General features: G+C 45.8%; 1 protein-coding gene across 1 annotated transcript in view; it reads right to left on the bottom strand.

The window, feature by feature from the left end:
• The window catches only part of LOC134958090 (FRAS1-related extracellular matrix protein 1-like), a 120,910-nt gene extending 97,796 nt beyond the window's left edge, over positions 1–23,114 (bottom strand). The window contains exon 1 of the mRNA XM_063940448.1: positions 23,043–23,114. The gene's annotated coding sequence lies outside the window, so the exon portion shown is untranslated. The remainder of the gene's footprint in view (positions 1–23,042) is intronic.
• Between the last annotated feature and the right edge of the window lie 299 nt (positions 23,115–23,413).

The raw sequence follows: 23,413 nt of genomic DNA, 5'->3' as shown, positions 1-23,413 counted from the left end.
GTCTGGAGTCTGACTGCTGTACTTCACCCATACTGCTCTGTCTCCAGAGTCCGGAATCTGACCGCTGTACCTCACCCATACTGCTCTGTCTCCAGAGTCTGGAATCTGACTGCTGTACCTCACCCATACTGTTCTGTCTCCAGGGTCTGGAATCTGACTGCTGTACCTCACCCATACTGCTCTGTCTCCAGAGTCCGGAATCTGACCGCTGTACCTCACCCATACTGCTCTGTCTCCAGAGTCTGGAATCTGACTGCTGTACTTCACCCATACTGCTCTGTCTCCAGAGTCCGGAATCTGACCGCTGTACCTCACACATACTGCTCTGTCTCCAGAGTCTGGAATCTGACTGCTGTACCTCACCCATACTGTTCTGTCTCCAGAGTCTGGAATCTGACCGCTGTACCTCACCCATACTGCTCTGTCTCCAGAGTCCGGAATCTGACCGCTGTACTTCACCCATACTGCTCTCTCTCCAGAGTCTGGAATCCGACTGCTGTACCTCACCCATACTGCTCTCTCTCCAGAGTCTGGAATCTGACCACTGTACCTCACCCATACTGCACTGGCTCCAGACTCGAGTACAGAATCTGAACAGTGTCTAGTGACAGCAGAGTAATTGCAGAAAGTGGTGAGTGATAAAGTGGACGGAGATAAAGTACCAGGCATTCAGCTCCTAACTGCCATGTAACAGGCTGGGTTTGAAAAATGACAGGAGCTGGTTGGTTTGTACTTTAACTCTCTCCACTTTATCTCCATCGAAGGCTTAGTACATAGACCCCTTAGGCGGGTAGGTGGCTGGGTGCCTTTAGGAGGTAACAGATTGTGGCCTTGGGGGGACCCTAGTGTGTGTGGGGGCCCCTGGTCGACCGCCGGGAGGGGAAGGTATAGTACAATTTGGGTGGAATTCAAATGATATATCACGCCCAATCTCCTGTCTAAAATGATCCCCGTTATCGCACATATCATGCCCGTAGTAATCAGGTTTAGCCGAGTAAAGGGTTGGTTGCCTTGCTACTCTAAGGGTAGCAAGCTGAAATAATAATACCATGCCCCCAAGGGCAGAAACAGAACGTGTGTGGAAAGGAGTGAAAAGAATTGAATCCCACCCTTTGTATTTATAGTGGAAAACCCCTTTAAGTGATACAGATGTTCTGATAGTTCAATTCCTTCCAGTGTGTGGATCATTTGTCCTTCTTATTCATTATCGGCAAACTAAATCAGTAACGGCCTGGTTTAGGATTAAGAGCAATTAAAAAAAGTGTCAAACAATGAGCAATTTGTTCCTGGAACAAACCATAGTGCAATACAAGGGGTACAAATACATTGGATCTATGAATTGCAGAGAACAAATATTGTACGGATTCTGGACTATGGATAGACAGTTGTTAGATAAACAGGCAATAGGTCGACAGGTACAATTACCATCCACGTGGACTACGATTGGGAGTAGTAACCTGGCCGAAGCGTGGCAAGGGTACATGTTTCTACTAATTTCGCTCATACATGGTTAAACAAACAAAATGAAACAAAAAATAAATAAAAAAAACGTGTGTTGGCCAATTTTGTATCTACCTTTTTCATGTCGACCTTTTAACCCATGCATGTCGACCATATGGGGTTGACCTAATGACTGTCTTTTCACTGTAGATGTTCTATACCACACGCGTACTGGACAGCTTTGTTTTCATACTAAACTTTAGAGTTAAGCCAGGAGACTCTAAATCTCTCTGCACATTTGAAATCTGCCCCACGTGGTTTTACCAAGGTGCAAATTGCTCCTTTTTTTTGCACCTAACCCTGAATAAGGCTCTATGTGCATATTTGCCTACAGGAGACTTCAAATTTTTCATGTAGTCCCCTGCACCCCCGGAAGAGTAGCCCCCCCTCCCCCCCCCCTCCACATCCTGCCCACGTTCCAGTGAACTATTCAATTTCCCATGCAGTAAGCCCGCGACTAGCAGAAAACTGCACTAACTAGTGCCTCGGGTCTAGTCGCAGAGTTACAGCGTGCGGTAACAGGATCACGTGCCGGTACTTAAGCCGAGAGATGCCGTTTTCCCTCAACTAAAGGCTGGGGTTTAGTCGTGTTCATGTTACCAAACGCATTAATTTAAATAGCTCTGGGCACTTAACCCGGTAGTTACATCCACACAAAGAGAATTGAATTCCCTCCTATAGGTCTTAGAAAACTTAGGGGGATATCCAATTATCCCCGTTAAAACATCGGGTCCGAAAAACGGCCATGTTCGGCCGTTTATCGGACTTGTGAAACCTGTGTGTTTTCAGGTGAAACAGTCCCGTTTTAGGACGAAAACAGGCTGTTTTCCGGGGATTCTGTTTTCCGGGATATCCCCTTACGGAGATATCCAATTAGCTTCGTTTTTTTTCCGGGGCTATCTAATTAGCCCCGATAAGCTGGCGCGTGCCACGGCTTATCAGGGATTTTATTTCACCTGCCTCCGGCAGGCGAAGCAGAATCCCTGGAAAACAGCCTGTTTTTGTCCGAAAACGGGTCTATTTCACCCGAAAACACACAGGTTTCACTGAACCTGTGTGTTTTCGGGAGAAAGTTTTTTTTTTTACAGGCGATCTAACTGGATAGCCTGTAAAAAAAAAATCGGTGAAACATCGGAAAAAAGTCCAATAAACGGCCGAAAACGCACGTTTTTCGGACCCGATGTTTTAACGGGGATAATTGGATATCCCCCTAAATATCCTTTTACTGTATAAATAGTAAAAACTGACCGAAAAATAAAAACATCTGTCACATAACTGGGATCTTGCTCTGTAGATTCGTCTATGAATCTCTGTCAGAAAACAGTGGTGAAGATATTTTCTGTTATACGCTGCAGTAAATGTAACCTGGACAGATGTCACTTTATAAAACGCTAAGTAGATAATGTTGTTTTTAATGAAATGCCTTTTAAAACCACAACCTTTAATTGAACGCTGACCCCGTGTAGGTTTCAAACATTTGATTTACTGGAACATTTTATTTTGCTGGAATTCATCAGGAGGAATAAATTAACTCCGTACCGGTAACTGGATTATAAATGACTCGTCAGCTGTTGTGTGGAGCAATAGGGGCAGCTCCAGAGGAGACATACAGACGACGCGGCAATCTGCAAACTCTTCATAAGGTGTGTAAAAGTGAGTCGTAATGTACATATAAGCTCACACGCAGATGCCCTCCCCTGTTGAGCTTCCAATCTAATATCACCATTTAGATAAAGGAAGTAGTAATTGATGACAGCCATATGCAGTATAAAACGTGTGTACAATGATCTGAGAAACGCAGTAGCTGCGCCAGTGTTTACAATAGCGTCCTGTCCTGATGCAGTACTCCCCAACATTGCCAAATTTCCAGCACACAGATTGGAGGGTGAAGGAGAATGCGGAGCACAGATGCGAGTGTGTATGTACCCTTGTGGGGGGAAATATTTTCAAGATCCACTGAACCCCACAATTAAAATGTTCCTATATGGACCATAAAGGTAAAAATACATTCTAGCTAATATCACAGTCACTCTAGTACACCTCCTAATCCTAGAGGACTTCCATGTCGCCCCACCATCACCGGCGCCAATAATCTATTATTGTAAGTTAGTGGCTAGCGTGTATAGGGGGTCATTCTGACCCGTTCGCTCGCTGCTTTTTATCGCAGCCGAGCGAACGGGTACCCACTGCGTATGCGCTGCCGCCGTAGTGCGCCAGCGCATGCCAGACGGCCGAAGGCCGTAGCTGGGCTGCGATCGCCTCTGCCTGATTGACAGGCAGAGGTGGTCGCTGGGCGGGAGGAGGCGGAATGGCGGCGTTTGGCTGCCGTTTTGTGGGAGCGGTCCGGCCGTGCGGGGAGCGGTCACCAGTGGCTGCATGACATCATACGCATCAGCACGCTAAAGCTGGTCGGGAGCTACTCTTGAAATGCAAAGGCATCGCCGCTGTGCGATGCCTTTGCACTTCTGCGGGAGGGAGGCCGGCACTAACATTCAGGGCGGACTAGCCCTGTGCTGGACATCCCCCCCCCACATGTCTGAGTGACTGATCGTAGCTTTACTAAATTTAGCACAGCTACGATCAACTCGGAATGACCCCCATAGTTTGTCAAAAGTGGCGTTAACTTGGCTGATTTATCAATGAGTTTTATCCTACGCAATGAGTTTTAAAAGTTTTAAATGGTGCTACAGCCAATCAGCTCCCAACTGTCATGTGTTTACAAAAGTGGCAATTGGGAGCTGATTGGCTGGAGCAACATTTATCATACACAAGTTTCAGTGATAAAACAGCACCCAAGGATAGATAGATAGATAGATATGATATAGATATTAGATAGATAGATAGATAGATACATAGATAGATAGATAGATAGATAGATAGATAGATAGATAGATAGATAGATAGATAATGATGCAGATAGGTATATATTAGGGCCCTCATTCCGAGTCGTTCGCTCGGTAATTTTCATCACATCGCAGTGAAATTCCGCTTAGTACGCATGCGCAATATTCGCACTGCGACTGCGCCAAGTAATTTTACAATGAAGATAGTATTTTTACTCACGGCTTTTTCTTCGCTCCGGCGAACGTAGTGTGATTGACAGGAAATGGGTGTTACTGGGCGGAAACACGGCGTTTTAGGGGCGTGTGGATAAAAACGCTACCGTTTCTGGAAAAAACGCAGGAGTGGCCGGAGAAACGGGGGAGTGTCTGGGCGAACGCTGGGTGTGTTTATGACGTCAAACCAGGAACGACAAGCACTGAACTGATCGCAGATGCCGAGTAAGTCTGAAGCTACTCTGAAACTGCTAAGTAGTTTGAAATCGCAATATTGCGAATACATCGGTCGCAATTTTAAGAAGCTAAGATACACTCCCAGTAGGCGTAGGCTTAGCGTGAGCAACTCTGCTAAATTCGCCTTGCGAGCGATCAACTCGGAATGAGGGCCTATATTATATAGATACGAGCTAGATAGATAGATAGAAAGATAGACAATGATGCAGATAGGTATATATGTTATAGGTAGATAGATAGATATGATATAGATAGATAAATAGATAGATAGATACAGTATATCTATCTAACTGTATATATATATATATATATATATATATATATATATATATATATATAACATCTGAAATGTGATAATAACTGAAGTGGGAAAAGATGGTTGTAATTAGGGGACCAGGCAACAGTCTAGGGTGCCTCGTTGTATGGGGCGCCGAAGTGACTTGAAAAGTTTTCTAAGTTTTAGATTTCTAATAACAGGCAGGTAATTTCAGACAGATGGGTAATCTCCATTTAGAGCTGTCTAAATGGATAAAGAGCCTACAGTATATATTAGTGATGAGCGGGTTCGGTTTCCGAGAAACCGAACCCCCCGAACTTCACCCTTTTTAGACGGGTCCGAGCCATACTCGGATTCTCCCGTATGGCTCGGTTAACCCGAGCACGCCCGAACGTCATCATCCCGCTGTCGGATTCTCGCGAGATTCGGATTCTATATAAGCAGCCGCGCGTCGCCGCCATTTTCACACGTGCATTGAGATTGATAGGGAGAGGACGTGGCTGGCGTCCTCTCCGTTTATATAGTTATATACTACACAGTTGATCTGATTGCTTAGCTTATTGTGGGGAGGATTGGGGAGCAGCTGTTAGGAGGAGTACAGTGCAGAGTTTTGCGAATAGTGACCACCAGTTTTTTATCCGTTCTCTGCCTGAAAAAAACGCTCCATACCATATCTGTCCTCAGTGTGCTGCATGATATATCTGTGCTGAGTGCTCACACTGCTTAATTGTGGGGACTGGGGAGCAGCTATAGCAGGAGTACAGTGCACAGTTTTGCTGACAGTGACCACCAGTATACGTTTGTCTGCCTGAAAAAACACTCCTGTGGTGTCTTTTTTTTTTATACTATAAACGCAGTCTGCTGACAGTGTCCACCAGGTCCATTATACTGTATATAGCAGTACAGTAGGCCACTGCTGTACCTACCTCTGTGTCGTCACTCGTCGTCCATAAGTATACTATCCATCCATCTACATTGTATACCTGTGGTGTCTTTTTTTTTTTATACTATAAACGCAGTCTGCTGACAGTGTCCACCAGGTCCATTATACTGTATATAGCAGTACGGTAGGCCACTGCTGTACCTACCTCTGTGTCGTCACTCGTCGTCCATAAGTATACTATCCATCCATCTACATTGTATACCTGTGGTGTCTTTTTTTTTTATACTATAAACGCAGTCTGCTGACAGTGTCCACCAGGTCCATTATACTGTATATAGCCGTACGGTAGGCCACTGCTGTACCTACCTCTGTGTCGTCACTCGTCGTCCATAAGTATACTATCCATCCATCTACATTGTATACCTGTGGTGTCTTTTTTTTTTACACTATAAACGCAGTTTGCTGACAGTGTCCACCAGGTCCATTATACTGTATATAGCAGTACGGTAGGCCACTGCTGTACCTACCTCTGTGTCGTCACTCGTCGTCCATAAGTATACTATCCATCCATCTACATTGTATACCTGTGGTGTCTTTTTTTTTATACTATAAACGCAGTCTGCTGACAGTGTCCACCAGGTCCATTATACTGTATATAGCAGTACGGTAGGCCACTGCTGTACCTACCTCTGTGTCGTCACTCGTCGTCCATAAGTATACTATCCATCCATCTACATTGTATACCTGTGGTGTCTTTTTTTTTATACTATAAACGCAGTCTGCTGACAGTGTCCACCAGGTCCATTATACTGTATATAGCAGTACGGTAGGCCACTGCTGTACCTACCTCTGTGTCGTCACTCGTCGTCCATAAGTATACTATCCATCCATCTACATTGTATACCTGTGGTGTCTTTTTTTTATACTATAAACGCAGTCTGCTGACAGTGTCCACCAGGTCCATTATACTGTATATAGCAGTACGGTAGGCCACTGCTGTACCTACCTCTGTGTCGTCACTCGTCGTCCATAAGTATACTATCCATCCATCTACATTGTATACCTGTGGTGTCTTTTTTTTTATACTATAAACTAGAGATGAGCGCCGGAAATTTTTCGGGTTTTGTGTTTTGGTTTTGGGTTCGGTTCCGCGGCCGTGTTTTGGGTTCGACCGCGTTTTGGCAAAACCTCACCGAATTTTTTTTGTCGGATTCGGGTGTGTTTTGGATTCGGGTGTTTTTTTCAAAAAACACTAAAAAACAGCTTAAATCATAGAATTTGGGGGTCATTTTGATCCCAAAGTATTATTAACCTCAAAAACCATAATTTACACTCATTTTCAGTCTATTCTGAATACCTCACACCTCACAATATTATTTTTAGTCCTAAAATTTGCACCTAGGTCGCTGGATGACTAAGCTAAGCGACCCTAGTGGCCGACACAAACACCGGGCCCATCTAGGAGTGTCACTGCAGTGTCACGCAGGATGTCCCTTCCAAAAAACCCTCCCCAAACAGCACATGACGCAAAGAAAAAAAGAGGCGCAATGAGGTAGCTGTGTGAGTAAGATAAGCGACCCTAGTGGCCGACACAAACACCGGGCCCATCTAGGAGTGTCACTGCAGTGTCACGCAGGATGTCCCTTCCAAAAAACCCTCCCCAAACAGCACATGACGCAAAGAAAAAAAGAGGCGCAATGAGGTAGCTGTGTGAGTAAGATAAGCGACCCTAGTGGCCGACACAAACACCGGGCCCATGTAGGAGTGTCACTGCAGTGTCACGCAGGATGTCCCTTCCAAAAAACCCTCCCCAAACAGCACATGACGCAAAGAAAAATTAAAGAAAAAAGAGGTGCAAGATGGAATTGTCCTTGGGCCCTCCCACCCACCCTTATGTTGTATAAACAGGACATGCACACTTTAACCAACCCATCATTTCAGTGACCGGGTCTGCCACACGACTGTGACTGAAATGACGGGTTGGTTTGGACCCCCACCAAAAAAGAAGCAATTAATCTCTCCTTGCACAAACTGGCTCTACAGAGGCAAGATGTCCACCTCATCATCATCCTCCGATATATCACCGTGTACATCCCCCTCCTCACAGATTATCAATTCGTCCCCACTGGAATCCACCATCTCAGCTCCCTGTGTACTTTGTGGAGGCAATTGCTGCTGGTCAATGTCTCCACGGAGGAATTGATTATAATTCATTTTAATGAACATCATCTTCTCCACATTTTCTGGATGTAACCTCGTACGCCGATTGCTGACAAGGTGAGCGGCGGCACTAAACACTCTTTCGGAGTACACACTTGTGGGAGGGCAACTTAGGTAGAATAAAGCCAGTTTGTGCAAGGGCCTCCAAATTGCCTCTTTTTCCTGCCAGTATAAGTACGGACTGTGTGACGTGCCTACTTGGATGCGGTCACTCATATAATCCTCCACCATTCTTTCAATGGTGAGAGAATCATATGCAGTGACAGTAGACGACATGTCCGTAATCGTTGTCAGGTCCTTCAGTCCGGACCAGATGTCAGCATCAGCAGTCGCTCCAGACTGCCCTGCATCACCGCCAGCGGGTGAGCTCGGAATTCTGTGCCTTTTCCTCGCACCCCCAGTTGCGGGAGAATGTGAAGGAGGAGATGTTGACAGGTCGCGTTCCGCTTGACTTGACAATTTTCTCACCAGCAGGTCTTTCAACCCCAGCAGACTTGTGTCTGCCGGAAAGAGAGATCCAAGGTAGGCTTTAAATCTAGGATCGAGCACGGTGGCCAAAATGTAGTGCTCTGATTTCAACAGATTGACCACCCGTGAATCCTTGTTAAGCGAATTAAGGGCTCCATCCACAAGTCCCACATGCCTAGCGGAATCGCTTTGTGTTAGCTCCTCCTTCAATGTCTCCAGCTTCTTCTGCAAAAGCCTGATGAGGGGAATGACCTGACTCAGGCTGGCAGTGTCTGAACTGACTTCACGTGTGGCAAGTTCAAAGGGCATCAGAACCTTGCACAACGTTGAAATCATTCTCCACTGCACTTGAGACAGGTGCATTCCACCTCCTATATCGTGCTCAATTGTATAGGCTTGAATGGCCTTTTGCTGCTCCTCCAACCTCTGAAGCATATAGAGGGTTGAATTCCACCTCGTTACCACTTCTTGCTTCAGATGATGGCAGGGCAGGTTCAGTAGTTTTTGGTGGTGCTCCAGTCTTCTGTACGTGGTGCCTGTACGCCGAAAGTGTCCCGCAATTCTTATGGCCACCGACAGCATCTCTTGCACGCCCCTGTCGTTTTTTTAAAAATTCTGCACCACCAAATTCAAGGTATGTGCAAAACATGGGACGTGCTGGAATTTGCCCATATTTAATGCACACACAATATTGCTGGCGTTGTCCGATGCCACAAATCCACAGGAGAGTCCAATTGGGGTAAGCCATTCCGCGATGATCTTCCTCAGTTGCCGTAAGAGGTTTTCAGCTGTGTGCGTATTCTGGAAAGCGGTGATACAAAGCGTAGCCTGCCTAGGAAAGAGTTGGCGTTTGCGAGATGCTGCTACTGGTGCCGCCGCTGCTGTTCTTGCGGCGGGAGTCCATACATCTACCCAGTGGGCTGTCACAGTCATATAGTCCTGACCCTGCCCTGCTCCACTTGTCCACATGTCCGTGGTTAAGTGGACATTGGGTACAACTGCATTTTTTAGGACACTGGTGAGTCTTTTTCTGACGTCCGTGTACATTCTCGGTATCGCCTGCCTAGAGAAGTGGAACCTAGATGGTATTTGGTAACGGGGGCACACTGCCTCAATAAATTGTCTAGTTCCCTGTGAACTAACGGCGGATACCGGACGCACGTCTAACACCAACATAGTTGTCAAGGCCTCAGTTATCCGCTTTGCAGCAGGATGACTGCTGTGATATTTCATCTTCCTCGCAAAGGACTGTTGGACAGTCAATTGCTTACTGGAAGTAGTACAAGTGGGCTTACGACTTCCCCTCTGGGATGACCATCGACTCCCAGCAGCAACAACAGCAGCGCCAGCAGCAGTAGGCGTTACACGCAAGGATGCATCGGAGGAATCCCAGGCAGGAGAGGACTCGTCAGAATTGCCAGTGACATGGCCTGCAGGACTATTGGCATTCCTGGGGAAGGAGGAAATTGACACTGAGGGAGTTGGTGGGGTGGTTTGCGTGAGCTTGGTTACAAGAGGAAGGGATTTACTGGTCAGTGGACTGCTTCCGCTGTCGCCCAAAGTTTTTGAACTTGTCACTGACTTATTATGAATGCGCTGCAGGTGACGTATAAGGGAGGATGTTCCGAGGTGGTTAACGTCCTTACCCCTACTTATTACAGCTTGACAAAGGCAACACACGGCTTGACACCTGTTGTCCGCTTTTCTGTTGAAATACCTCCACACTGAAGAGCTGATTTTTTTGGTATTTTCACCAGGCATGTCAACGGCCATATTCCTCCCACGGACAACAGGTGTCTCCCCGGGTGCCTGACTTAAACCACCTCACCATCAGAATCCTCCTGGTCAATTTCCTCCCCAGCGCCAGCAACACCCATATCCTCCTCATCCTGGTGTACTTCAACACTGACATCTTCAATCTGACTATCAGGAACTGGACTGCGGGTGCTCCTTCCAGCACTTGCAGGGGGCGTGCAAATGGTGGAAGGCGCATGCTCTTCACGTCCAGTGTTGGGAAGGTCAGGCATCGCAACCGACACAATTGGACTCTCCTTGTGGATTTGGGATTTCGAAGAACGCACAGTTCTTTGCGGTGCTTTTGCCAGCTTGAGTCTTTTCAGTTTTTTAGCGAGAGGCTGAGTGCTTCCATCCTCATGTGAAGCTGAACCACTAGCCATGAACATAGGCCAGGGCCTCAGCCGTTCCTTGCCACTCCGTGTGGTAAATGGCATATTGGCAAGTTTACGCTTCTCCTCCGACAATTTTATTTTAGGTTTCGGAGTCCTTTTTTTACTGATATTTGGTGTTTTGGATTTGACATGCTCTGTACTATGACATTGGGCATCGGCCTTGGCAGACGACGTTGCTGGCATTTCATCGTCTCGGCCATGACTAGTGGCAGCAGCTTCAGCACGAGGTGGAAGTGGATCTTGATCTTTCCCTAATTTTGGAACCTCAACATTTTTGTTCTCCATATTTTAATAGGCACAACTAAAAGGCACCTCAGGTAAACAATGGAGATGGATGGATACTAGTATACTTATGGATGGACTGCCGAGTGCCGACACAGAGGTAGCTACAGCCGTGGACTACCGTACTGTACTGTGTCTGCTGCTAATATAGACTGGTTGATAATGAGATGTAGTATGTATAAAGAAGAAAGAAAAAAAAAAACACGGGTAGGTGGTATACAATTATGGATGGACTGCCGAGTGCCGACACAGAGGTAGCTACAGCCAAGGACTACCGTACTGTACTGTGTCTGCTGCTAATATAGACTGGATGATAATGAGATGTAGTATGTATAAAGAAGAAAGAAAAAAAAAACCACGGGTAGGTGGTATACAATTATGGATGGACTGCCGAGTGCCGACACAGAGGTAGCTACAGCCGTGGACTACCGTACTGTACTGTGTCTGCTGCTAATATAGACTGGATGATAATGAGATGTAGTATGTATAAAGAAGAAAGAAAAAAAAACCACGGGTAGGTGGTATACAATTATGGATGGACTGCCGAGTGCCGACACAGAGGTAGCTACAGCCGTGGACTACCGTACTGTACTGTGTCTGCTGCTAATATAGACTGGTTGATAATGAGATGTAGTATGTATAAAGAAGAAAGAAAAAAAAAACCACGGGTAGGTGGTATACAATTATGGATGGACTGCCGAGTGCCGACACAGAGGTAGCTACAGCCGTGGACTACCGTACTGTACTGTGTCTGCTGCTAATATAGACTGGATGATAATGAGATGTAGTATGTATAAAGAAGAAAGAAAAAAAAAACCACGGGTAGGTGGTATACAATTATGGATGGACTGCCGAGTGCCGACACAGAGGTAGCTACAGCCGTGGACTACCGTACTGTACTGTGTCTGCTGCTAATATAGACTGGATGATAATGAGATGTAGTATGTATAAAGAAGAAAGAAAAAAAAAACCACGGGTAGGTGGTATACAATTATGGATGGACTGCCGAGTGCCGACACAGAGGTAGCTACAGCCGTGGACTACCGTACTGTACTGTGTCTGCTGCTAATATAGACTGGTTGATAATGAGATGTAGTATGTATAAAGAAGAAAGAAAAAAAAACCACGGGTAGGTGGTATACAATTATGGATGGACTGCCGAGTGCCGACACAGAGGTAGCTACAGCCGTGGACTACCGTACTGTACTGTGTCTGCTGCTAATATAGACTGGATGATAATGAGATGTAGTATGTATAAAGAAGAAAGAAAAAAAAAACCACGGGTAGGTGGTATACAATTATGGATGGACTGCCGAGTGCCGACACAGAGGTAGCTACAGCCGTGGACTACCGTACTGTACTGTGTCTGCTGCTAATATAGACTGGATGATAATGAGATGTAGTATGTATGTATAAAGAAGAAAGAAAAAAAAAACCACGGGTAGGTGGTATACAATTATGGATGGACTGCCGAGTGCCGACACAGAGGTAGCTACAGCCGTGAACTACCGTACTGTGTCTGCTGCTAATATAGACTGGTTGATAATGAGATGTAGTATGTATAAAGAAGAAAGAAAAAAAAAACCACGGGTAGGTGGTATACAATTATGGATGGACTGCCGAGTGCCGACACAGAGGTAGCTACAGCCGTGGACTACCGTACTGTACTGTGTCTGCTGCTAATATAGACTGGATGATAATGAGATGTAGTATGTATAAAGAAGAAAGAAAAAAAAAACCACGGGTAGGTGGTATACAATTATGGATGGACTGCCGAGTGCCGACACAGAGGTAGCTACAGCCGTGGACTACCGTACTGTACTGTGTCTGCTGCTAATATAGACTGGATGATAATGAGATGTAGTATGTATAAAGAAGAAAAAAAAAAAAAACCACGGGTAGGTGGTATACAATTATGGATGGACTGCCGAGTGCCGACACAGAGGTAGCTACAGCCGTGAACTACCGTACTGTGTCTGCTGCTAGTAGACTGGATGATAAATAATGATATAAAAAATATATATATATCACTACTGCAGCCGGACAGGTATATATTATATAATGACGGACCTGCTGGAGTGGACACTGTCTGTCAGCAGAATGAGTTTTTTAATTTTTATAGAATAAAAAAACACCACACAAGTCACACGACGAGTGTACTTTTTCAGGCAGACATTCAATCACAATATACTATACTGGTGGTCAGTGTGGTCAGGTCACTGGTCACAGTGGTCAGTGGTCAGTCACACTGGCAGTGGCACTCTGGCAGCAAAAGTGTGCACTGTTTAATATGTACTCCTGGCTCCTGCTATAACCTATAACTGCTCCCCAGTCTCCCCCACAATTAAGCTGTGTGAGCACAGTCAGATATTATACATAGATGATGCAGCACACTGGGCTGAGCACAGATATGGTATGTGAGTGTGACTGAGTCACTGTGTATCGTTTTTTTCAGGCAGAGAACAAGAACAGAACGGATTATTAAATAATAATAAATTATAAAACTGCACTGGTGGTCAGGTCACTGGTCATCAGTCACTAGTATAACTCCTCCTAAGCTCCAGTAAGTAAATGAAGTGTCTCACTCTCACTCTCATATCTATTTTAATTTCTAAACGGAGAGGACGCCAGCCACGTCCTCTCCCTATCAATCTCAATGCACGTGTGAAAATGGCCGCGACGCGCGGCTCCTTATATAGAATCCGAGTCTCGCGATAGAATCCGAGCCTCGCGAGAATCCGACAGCGTGATGATGACGTTCGGGCGCGCTCGGGTTAACCGAGCAAGGCGGGAAGATCCGAGTCGCTCGGACCCGTGTAAAAAAACATGAAGTTCGGGCGGGTTCGGATTCAGAGAAACCGAACCCGCTCATCTCTACTATAAACGCAGTCTGCTGACAGTGTCCACCAGGTCCATTATACTGTATATAGCAGTACGGTAGGCCACTGCTGTACCTACCTCTGTGTCGTCACTCGTCGTCCATAAGTATACTATCCATCCATCTACATTGTATACCTGTGGTGTCTTTTTTTTTTTATACTATAAACGCAGTCTGCTGACAGTGTCCACCAGGTCCATTATACTGTATATAGCAGTACGGTAGGCCACTGCTGTACCTACCTCTGTGTCGTCACTCGTCGTCCATAAGTATACTATCCATCCATCTACATTGTATACCTGTGGTGTCTTTTTTTTTATACTATAAACGCAGTCTGCTGACAGTGTCCACCAGGTCCATTATACTGTATATAGCAGTACGGTAGGCCACTGCTGTACCTACCTCTGTGTCGTCACTCGTCGTCCATAAGTATACTATCCATCCATCTACATTGTATACCTGTGGTGTCTTTTTTTCTTTATACTAGTCGTACTAGTTTAGCAGTCTGCTGACAGTGTCCACCAGGTCCATTATACTGTATATAGCAGTACGGTAGGCCACTGCTGTACCTACCTCTGTGTCGTCACTCGTCATCCATAAGTATACTATCCATCCATCTACATTGTATACCTGTGGTGTCTTTTTTTTTATACTATAAACGCAGTCTGCTGACAGTGTCCACCAGGTCCATTATACTGTATATAGCAGTACGGTAGGCCACTGCTGTACCTACCTCTGTGTCGTCACTCGTCGTCCATAAGTATACTATCCATCCATCTACATTGTATACCTGTGGTGTCTTTTTTTCTTTATACTATAAACGCAGTCTGCTGACAGTGTCCACCAGGTCCATTATACTGTATATAGCAGTACGGTAGGCCACTGCTGTACCTACCTCTGTGTCGTCACTCGTCGTCCATAAGTATACTATCCATCCCTCTACATTGTATACCTGTGGTGTCTTTTTTTCTTTATACTATAAACGCAGTCTGCTGACAGTGTCCACCAGGTCCATTATACTGTATATAGCAGTACGGTAGGCCACTGCTGTACCTACCTCTGTGTCGTCACTCGTCATCCATAAAGTATACTATCCATCCATCTACATTGTATACCTGTGGTGCCTTTTAGTTGTGCGCATTAAAATATGGAGAACAAAAATGTGGAGGTTAAAAAAATAGGGAAAGATCAAGATCCACTTCCACCTCGTGCTGAAGCTGCTGCCACTAGTCATGGCCGAGACGATGAAATGCCATCAACATCGTCTGCCAAGGCCGATGCCCAATGTCATAGTACAGAGCATGTAAAATCCAAAACACAAAAGATCAGTAAAATGACCCAAAAATCAAAATTAAAAGCGTCTGAGGAGAAGCGTAAACTTGCCAATATGCCATTTACGACACGGAGTGGCAAGGAACGGCTGAGGCCCTGGCCTATGTTCATGGCTAGTGGTTCAGCTTCACATGAGGATGGAAGCACTCATCCTCTCGCTAGAAAAAAGAAAAGACTTAAGCTGGCAAAAGCACAGCAAAGAACTGTGCGTTCTTCGAAATCAAAAATCCCCAAGGAGAGTCCAATTGTGTCGGTTGCGATGCCTGACCTTCCCAACACTGGACGGGAAGAGCTTGCGCCTTCCACCATTTGCACGCCCCCTGCAAGTGCTGGAAGGAGCACCCGCAGTCCAGTTCCTGATAGTCAAATTGAAGATGTCAGTGTTGAAGTACACCAGGATGAGGATATGGGTGTTGCTGGCGCTGGGGAGGAAATTGACAAGGAGGATTCTGATGGTGAGGTGGTTTGTTTAAGTCAGGCACCCGGGGAGACACCTGTTGTCTGTGGGAGGAATATGGCCATTGACATGCCTGGTCAAAATACAAAAAAATCAGCTCTTCGGTGTGGAATTATTTCAACACAAATGCGGACAACAGCTGTCAAGCCGTGTGTTGCCTTTGTCAAGCTGTAATAAGTAGGGGTAAGGACGTTAACCACCTCGGAACATCCTCCCTTATACGTCACCTGCAGCGCATTCATCATAAGTCAGTGACAAGTTCAAAAACTTTGGGCGACAGCGGAAGCAGTCCAATTGACTGACCACTTGACCACTTGATCCAATTGACTGACCACTACATCCCTTCCTCTTGTAACCAAGCTCCCGCAAACCACACCACCAACTCCCTCAGTGTCAATTTCCTCCTTACCCAGGAAAGCCAATAGTCCTGCAGGCCATGTCACTGGCAAGTCTGACGAGTCCTCTCCTGCCTGGGATTCCTCCGATGCATCCTTGAGTGTAACGCCTACTGCTGCTGGCGCTGCTGTTGTTGCTGCTGGGAGTCGATCGGCATCCCAGAGGGGAAGTCGGAAGACCACTTGTACTACTTCCAGTAAGCAATTGACTGTCCAACAGTCCTTTGCGAGGAAGATGAAATATCACAGCAGTCATCCTGCTGCAAAGCGGATAACTGAGGCCTTGGCAGCCTGGGCGGTGAGAAACGTGGTTCCGGTATCCATCGTTACTTCAGAGCCAACTATAGACTTGATTGAGGTACTGTGTCCCCGGTACCAAATACCATCTAGGTTCCATTTCTCTAGGCAGGCGATACCGAAAATGTACACAGACCTCAGAAAAAGACTCACCAGTGTCCTAAAAAATGCAGTTGTACCCAATGTCCACTTAACCACGGACATGTGGACAAGTGGAGCAGGGCAGACTCAGGACTATATGACTGTGACAGCCCACTGGGTAGATGTATTGCCTCCCGCTGCAAGAACAGCAGCGGCGGCACCAGTAGCAGCATCTCGCAAACGCCAACTCGTTCCTAGACAGGCTACGCTTTGTATCACCGCTTTCCAGAATACGCACACAGCTGAAAACCTCTTACGGCAACTGAGGAAGATAATCGCAGAATGGCTTACCCCAATTGGACTCTCCTGGGGATTTGTGACATCGGACAACGCCAGCAATATTGTGTGTGCATTACATCTGGGCAAATTTCTGCACATCCCATGTTTTGCACATACCTTGAATTTGGTGGTGCAGAATTATTTAAAAAAACGACAGGGGCGTGCAAGAGATGCTGTCGGTGGCCCGAAGAATTGCGGGCCACTTTCGGCGTTCAGGCACCGCGTACAGAAGACTGGAGCACCACCAAAAATACCTGAACCTGCCCTGCCATCATCTGAAGCAGGAGGTGGTAACGAGGTGGAATTCAACCCTCTATATGCTTCAGAGGATGGAGGAGCAGCAAAATGCCATTCAAGCCTATACATCTGGCCACGATATAGGCAAAGGAGGTGGAATGCACCTGTCTCAAGCGCAGTGGAGAATGATTTCAACGTTGTGCAAGGTTCTGCAACCCTTTGAACTTGCCACACGTGAAGTCAGTTCAGACACTGCCAGCCTGAGTCAGGTCATTCCGCTCATCAGGCTTTTGCAGAAGAAGCTGGAGACATTGAAGGAGGAGCTAAAACAGAGCGATTCCGCTAGGCATGTGGGACTTGTGGATGGAGCCCTTCATTCGCTTAACCAGGATTCACGGGTGGTCAATCTGTTGAAATCAGAGCACTACATTTTGGCCACCGTGCTCGATCCTAGATTAAAAACCTACGTTGTATCTCTCTTTCCGGCAGACACAAGTCTGCAGGGGTTGAAAGACCTGCTGGTGAGAAAATTGTCAAGTCAAGCGGAACGTGACCCGTCAACAGCTCCTCCTTCACATTCTCCCGCAACTGGGGGTGCGAGGAAAAGGCTAAGAATTCCGAGCCCACCCGCTGGCGGTGATGCAGGGCAGTCTGGAGCGAGTGCTGACATCTGGTCCGGACTGAAGGACCTGCCAACGATTACTGACATGTCGTCTACTGTCACTGCATATGATTCTCTCACCATTGAAAGAATGGTGGAGGATTATATGAGTGACCGCATCCAAGTAGGCACGTCAGACAGTCCGTACGTATACTGGCAGGAAAAAGAGGCAATTTGGAGGCCCTTGCAGAAACTGGCTTTATTCTACCTAAGTTGCCCTCCCTCCAGTGTGTACTCCGAAAGAGTGTTTAGTGCCACCGCTCACCTTGTCAGCAATCGGCGTACGAGGTTACTTCCAGAAAATGTGGAGAAGATGATGTTCATTAAAATGAATTATAATCAATTCCTCCGTGGAGACATTCACCAGCAGCAATTGCCTCCAGAAAGTGCACGGGGACCTGAGATGGTGGATTTCAGTGGGGATGAATTAATAATCTGTGAGGAGGGGGATGCACACAGTGAAAGGGGTGATGAATCGGACGATGATGATGAGGTGGACATCTTGCCTCTGTAGAGCCAGTTTGTGCAAGGAGAGATTGATTGCTTCTTTTTTGGTGGGGGCCCAAACCAACCAGTCATTTCAGTCACAGTCGTGTGGCAGACCCTGTCGCTGAAATGATGGGTTCGTTAAAGTGTGCATGTCCTGTTTATACAACATAAGGGTGGGTGGGAGGGCCCAAGGACAATTCCATCTTGCACCTCTTTTTTCTTTCATTTTTCTTTGCATCATGTGCTGTTTGGGGACAATTTTTTTGAAGTGCCATCCTGTCTGACACTGCAGTGCCACTCCTAGATGGGCCAGGTGTTTGTGTCGGTCACTTGGGTCGCTTATCTTAGTCACACAGCTACCTCATTGCGCCTCTTTTTTTCTTTGCATCGTGTGCTGTTTGGGGACAATTTTTTTTGAAGTGCCATCCTGCGTGACACTGCAGTGCCACTCCTAGATGGGCCAGGTGTTTGTGTCGGCCACTTGTGTCGCTTAGCTTAGTCACACAGCGACCTTGGTGCGCCTCTTTTTTTCTTTGCATCATGTGCTGTTTGGGGACAATTTTTTTTAAGTGCCATCCTGCCTGACACTGCAGTGCCACTCCTAGATGGGCCAGGTGTTTGTGTCGGCCACTTGTGTCGCTTAGCTTAGCCATCCAGCGACCTCGGTGCAAATTTTAGGACTAAAAATAATATTGTGAGGTGTGAGGTGTTCAGAATAGACTGGAAATGAGTGGAAATTATGGTTATTGAGGTTAATAATACTATGGGATCAAAATTACCCCCAAATTCTATGATTTAAGCTGTTTTTTAGGGTTTTTTGAAAAAAACACCCGAATCCAACAAAAAAATTTGGGTGAGGTTTTGCCAAAACGCGTCCGAATCCAAAACACGGCCGCGGAACCGAACCCAAAACCAAAACCCGAAAAAATTCCGGTGCACATCACTAGTATATATCACTATTGATATTCGATATGTTTCCCAATACATTAGTAATTAGGGTAATGGGTACCATGTAGTAAAGGTGCAAGGCTGGATAGTGACTGGAAACTTTACACTGGATCATTTCGAGATGAGGTTTGTACGACATTTTAGCACATTTCACAAAAAGTCATTTAAAACTTTTGAGAATGTATTCACTGGTCACTAAACCTGAACATTTGGTTCATCACTAGTTATTTTCTATAATGGTCTGTTCCACCGACCACCCACAGTACAATCCATCTCTGCCCTTGCACAAAGATACAGGACATACTGTAAATGGACATTAAGGAGATTTGGCTAAGCAGCCAGATGGATCTCTCTTGGAGTCACAGAGGCCTGTTAGTGCTACTCACATTTCCGCTAATGATCAAAGCGTTTCTCTCCCTGCATACAGTATAATTCAGGGTTGATCGCAAAAGAAAAATCTTTCTCTAATGGGCAAAACCATGTGCAGTGCAGGGGGGCAGATGTAACATGTGCAGAGAGAGTTAGATTTGAGTGGGGTGTGTTCAAACTGAAATCTAAATTGCAGTGTAAAAATAAAGCAGCCAGTATTTACCCTGCACAGAAACAATATAACCCACCCAAATCTAACTCTCTCTGCACATGTTACATCTGCCCCACCTGCAGTGCACATGGTTTTGCCCATTAGAGAAAGATTTTGCTTTTGCAATCAACCCTGAATAAGTCCCAATATTTGTATTGAAGAAGGTCTCACATGTGCCCCAATTATCACACTGAAAAGAAATGAAAACAAAACAGGATCTCATTAGCTACATAAATTATTGAAAATTAAAACGCTACTGTGCCCATCTATGTCTGGGGCACATCCATCAATGCATCAGACCATGTCTGGCAGCTCAAATGGAAAAAGAAAGGTATAGTTAAATGGACATCTCAGTATAGCACTGCAACCCTGTGGGTATGCAGACGCGTAAATTCCAAGAGGACATCTTTTGGAACTTCTCATTCTGCATTCCTGGCCACTTAGCACTTATTTGTACTCGAAGCAGAGTGTGATCTCCTACCCAGAATGGGTTGAAAGAGATAGCACACAGAGGGGTAAATTTACTAAGATGGGAGTTCTATCTAAGATGGGATGTTGCCAATAGCAACCAATCAGATTCCAGGTATTATCTTCTAGAAGGTGCAAGATAAATGAGAAGTAGAATCTGATTGGTTGCTATGGGCAATATCCCATCTGAACTAGAACTCCCATCTTAGTAAATTTACCCCAGAGACTGTAAAAACCTTTTAGGACACATGTGCTCCTTACGAGGTTTCAGAACCCAACGCTTAGTAAATAACCCCCCCCTCTCTCTCTCTTTCCTCCTCTCTCTCTTCAGCGCTCCCCAGACAGTTATTCCTCCTTCTCTCTCCCCCACTTACTCCATCTCTCTCTTCCCCTTCATCTCTCCATTTTTTATCTGCACTTGAATTTATAATATAGGTTATCCGCAGCATCACCTGTTTTATTATAGCCTTTACTATTGTACTGTTTTGAGACAGCCTCACTTTTTCGACTCTTTTTTCCTCTCAGTATGTGACGTGTACCCTTGTGTGCCTTTTGCCTTCCTTCTATACTGCTATACATATTTGGTTGTAGGTAATGTTGTGATGTTGCTAATTGGGTCGGTTTTCATCATGAGGTGATGTGTGATGGGTAAGTATAGAGTATAGAAAATAACAAAAATGTTTGGAGACTGCAGATGTGTGTTCTGCCGGATCGTTCTGGAAGGGACCTCAGTGACGCTGGTGGGAGGGCTCAGAGTTCACCCAAATTTCATATATATATATATATATATATATATATATAAAATGACATCTTAATAAACACTTTGCCCGACTACTCTCCAGTTGCAGGATTATTTTTTCTGATGCAGATAGCCGACCAGCAAGTGGCAATTTATTCTGCTTGGCGCTGGGTTTATAGATTTTCCCAGCACTCTCTGCTCCCCCTTTCATATAACACCTGTGTCACGTTATTTGCCGGCTCTCCAAAACAGATGTCCTCTCGTAATCCCGATGAGTTAAGTGATCCCCTCGCCATGAATTTAATGAATTTTACATTCCCTGCTGAATTCCAAAGCTTGGCGTGTCAGCAAAGAGAGAACAGTGGTCAAATGAAAGGGCTTTATAAAATGCCATTCGGCTACCAGAGGACCAGTGTTACACTTGCACTGCTGTCGTCGTCTGCTGTACAAGATCCACAGGGCGGTGCTAGTATGATAACATGGGAACGGCTTGCTGCCCTTACTGATTGTGATTATGCTATATTATCTTTCTACAATGCAGAAGTTGAATATGATTTGGTTCATTTTATGTTCAATTATTGCACTCTGTGGGCATAAATACATGCGGGGGCTCTGTCGTTTGAAAGAGGCAGGGGCGTCAGAATGTTTTCAGGTTGGGGGACCAAGATATAATTTGGAGCTCCTAAATCGCTAAAGTTCGCCTGCAGCTGCAGGAACCCGCCACACCACCTACCCGATGCAGACGTTAAGCAATAGTAAATACAGTGGCAGCCTGGAGCATACAGGGTTTGCTGGGCATTGTAGTGCATCTGGTGCGGAATTTACCATCAGGCTCTAAACTCACTGTGAAGGCAGTAGGGTGCTTGGGCACCTAAGCGGTGGTGGTATATATATAGTATCTATATATATCTACATATATCTATATATATATATATAGCAGTGGTGGTATAATAAATTAACATGGTCGGACTGGCCCACAGGGGTACAGGGGAAACCACCGGTGCCCCCCCCCCGCCCCCCCCCCGTGATCAGGATCCAAACTGTGTTCTTGAATTATACATTATACATATGTTACCTTATACTGCACAAGACTATGGGGGTAATTCCAAGTTGATCGCAGCAGGCTTTTTTTTAGCAGTTGGGCAAAACCATGTGCACTGCAGGGGAGGCAGATATAACATGTGCAGAGAGAGTTAGATGTGGGTGGGTTATTTTGTTTCTGTGCAGGGTAAATACTGGCTGCTTTATTTTTACACTGCAAATTAGATTGCAGATTGAACACACCCCACCCAAATCTCTCTCTCTCTGCACATGTTACATCTGCCCCCCCTGCAGTGCACATGGTTTTGCTCCTAAGCCAGTTAGTCCCCGCTGCCAGAATAACACTGGGACAGATGGGACAAGAGCCCCAGGCTACCACATACTGTAAAAATAGCCCCTCATCATGATAGCATGGTTGACCATAAATCATATGTATTATAATAATATTTCTATTTTTCTCACAAAATGTTGCAATGTATACTATTACATATTTAGGGAGACACTCACACATGCCACTGGCCTCACCCATGCAACACTGGCCTCACCCACGCAACACTGGCCTCACCCACGCAACACTAGTCACACCGATGCAGCACTGGCCACACCCACGCAGCACTGGCCTCACCCACACAACACTGGCCGCACCCACGCAACACTGGCCGCACCCACGCAGCACTAGTCACACCGACGCAGCACTGGCCACACCCACGCAGCACTGGCCTCACCCACACAACACTGGCCGCACCCACGCAGCACTGGCCACACCCACACAGCACTAGCCACACCTCCACTGATTCTCACAATAGGCCTTTGATCATTTTCAGCTCCAGGCCCAAGTGGCCCTCAATCTGGCCCTGCCCACTTACTCGTCCCCCGTCGCTGTTACCCACTTTTTATTCTGTTTTTGAATAATATAGTATACTCATACATAACTAAAATGTTTAGATACTGTAATTAAATACAGTTACAAAACAATGGGATGACCAACCTGGATCAAACTGGACAAGACTTGCGCTGCTATGCGTGGAATCCATTCCCAGCCTGGCCGAGATCTCCTGTACCTTTAAAAAAGAAAAATCCTCTTTATAACGGTTTAGTTGCACCATTGCTAGGCAACAGATTTAAGTGCGACACTTTTAATCTGATATTAAATTTTAAAAAACGTGTATCTCCTTCAGTTATTGGCCATGTGCGGATGCGAGGTGGATTTAAAAATTGGCGTAGAGCAAAGATAAAAATTAATTTTAACTTTTTTAAGTGATTTTTTTTTAATGACTTCCCCTTCAATATTGTGCCTTCCTATCTGCCCCCCCCAGCACTGAACACAGGAATGTCCCCAGAGGCAGAGACTGAACAAGT

Source organism: Pseudophryne corroboree, chromosome 9 (assembly GCF_028390025.1).
Source record: "Pseudophryne corroboree isolate aPseCor3 chromosome 9, aPseCor3.hap2, whole genome shotgun sequence".
Taxonomy (NCBI): Eukaryota; Metazoa; Chordata; class Amphibia; order Anura; family Myobatrachidae; genus Pseudophryne; species Pseudophryne corroboree.
This window is presented reverse-complemented; position numbering and strand designations above follow the sequence as displayed.